The sequence below is a fragment of the Equus przewalskii genome, chromosome 17 (assembly GCF_037783145.1).
Source record: "Equus przewalskii isolate Varuska chromosome 17, EquPr2, whole genome shotgun sequence".
NCBI classification, from domain to species: Eukaryota; Metazoa; Chordata; class Mammalia; order Perissodactyla; family Equidae; genus Equus; species Equus przewalskii.
The window spans coordinates 81,369,185-81,371,220 of record NC_091847.1 but is presented as its reverse complement, the minus strand read 5'-3'; the positions used below and the strand labels follow the sequence as shown (position 1 = coordinate 81,371,220).

General features: G+C 49.9%; 1 long non-coding RNA gene across 2 annotated transcripts; it reads right to left on the bottom strand.

Annotated features, from left to right (window-relative positions):
- Positions 1-392: 392 nt before the first annotated feature.
- Positions 393-1,757, bottom strand: LOC139076867 (uncharacterized). Of its 2 annotated transcripts, none has more exons than XR_011528906.1 (2): positions 1,059-1,757; positions 393-856 (listed from the first exon to the last, which is right to left on the bottom strand). It is a non-coding gene; the product is annotated as an uncharacterized lncRNA (long non-coding RNA). The 2 variants fall into 2 exon arrangements; XR_011528905.1 differs by having other exon boundaries at positions 393-860; positions 1,059-1,521.
- Positions 1,758-2,036: the final 279 nt, after the last annotated feature.

The window sequence follows — 2,036 nt, the reverse complement described above, 5'->3', positions numbered from 1 at the left end:
CGGTACATTCAAACAAAGTGCGTTCTCCAGTCCCCAGGGGAGGAGGCCTCCCGTGCTGCAGGTGGCACCCGCCAAACATTGCTTCCACGTGGAAGAGGCATGTCCCTCAACAGGGGGCGCAGGGAGGGGCTAGAGGGCTGCAGAGGAGAGAGCCCACCCAGGCAGAGACCAGGAACGAAGGGCTGCGGCCCTGGATGGGACCTGTCCTTCAGCAGGTGGCCTGCGGGAGTGTCTTCTGTTTTCTGACTCTTACTTAATTGCCTGTGTAGGTTGGGGAGCAAGTCCAAAATCAATAGGTAAAACCCTTGGGAACTTTCACAAGTCAATTTACAGATTGTAAACGAGCTTCCGCTCATCAATTCTTGTGGCAACATGAAACTCCAAACAAGGGCCAGTTTTACAAAAGTATTTAATCTTCAATCAGACAAAGCCCATCTGATGAAAACCACACATTTGCCAGGCTCATTTTATTTATATGTACAAAACATTAAAACATGGCAACAGGCTTTTTATTTAAATAAGAACTATTCTAAAATAACATGGATACTAAAATTCCTTCTCAAGCTTCCCTGGCTGGTTTTCTTTGTAATATTTTTTAAGGAACTGGTTTACATTAAAAAGCATAGTATTTTAAGCAATACCATTTAACACTATATTACCTTGGCAAAGATGCATTACTGACTGGAAAACTTTAGAACCAGCATAAGGCCACACATGAGCAGCAGGTGCCGCTGGCAGCTATCACAGCATGTGACGTGGCAACAAGGCACCGGTTCCTCCTCTTAGAATCATTAGCGTTGGAGTCGCACAGGCCACAGGAGCAGTCTCTCCCAGGCCACCTGATGGCATTTATTATCTGCCTGGGGGAAAGAAAGGAAACCCTGGAGCCTGTGTGTGATCCCTGGAGAGCTGAGAAGTCATCCCCACACACGAGAGGGGCAGCTGGAGGAAGTGCTGGAGGCCTGGGCGCCTGGTCGCCCTCAGAGGCCAGCTCCCCCACTCCCTACCCTGCGAGTACTCAGGGCTCGGCCCCTCCACGTTCCTCTGTGTCAGCTCACCCCAGGCCCTGCTGCTGCTCCTCTGGAAGTCACAATGACCAGAAAGAGGACTTGGTTGGCTCTATCAGGCACCACCCAACATGGAAGCCTTCTGGACACAGATCAACTCACGGCTTCTTCATCCGGCCCAGGCAGGGAGTTGCTGTGGCATCAAGAAGGGTCCCACCGATCCAGAAGCGTCACAGACTCGTCCAGAAGAAGCTGAGGCAATAGCTCTGGGCGCCCAGAGTGTCCTGGCCTGCTCTCCAGTTCAGAATCTGCAAAGAGACGTTATGGAGGACACAGTGACGAGTAAGGACGGGTCCTGCCATCGGGGCAGCTCTGTGGTGCTGATGCGGGTTTAGGCAGGGTGACCCCAGGCGTCCTCATGCGGTGGGAGCTGTCTCTCTGCCTCAGCTTAACCTCCCTCCCCAGGCCATTCAGCACGTCCTGCAAGAGATGCCTGAAACTAGGTGCTCATGATAAACTTTCCTCTCCCCGAAGTGCACGGGGACGCATCACTTTACAAAGAAGATCGTGTCAAGTTTCCATAAAAAAAAAAAAAAGAAAGATTTTGTAACTAACACCATTCTGTAAGAGTAAAAAAGTAAAAACAAATCTCTAAATTCACTTCAACACAGCATCCGTCAATCAGCAGAGCCGGCACGTTGCTGACTGAACAATATTCTCTGTCAGAGAACGACGCTTACCTCCGTCCACAAACAGACCTGCATCGGTCTTTGCTTACGTCTACGGTTGCTTGTTTTGTGTCCATTGTCACCACTGGACTTCAGGCTCCTTGAGGCTGGGAGTGGTGTCTTTCATCCCTGCAGCACCAGTCCCCAGCCAAGAGCACATGATCCCCACGAGTTTGTTGATTGAATGAGTAAAGGTATTGCCGGAGTTAGTTGCTTTTAAAAATGAACGTCTTTTCAATCCTAAACAGTAATCAACGTGCACATAGGCCATTAGAGTTCACAAGGGTGCTAAAACCAAGGT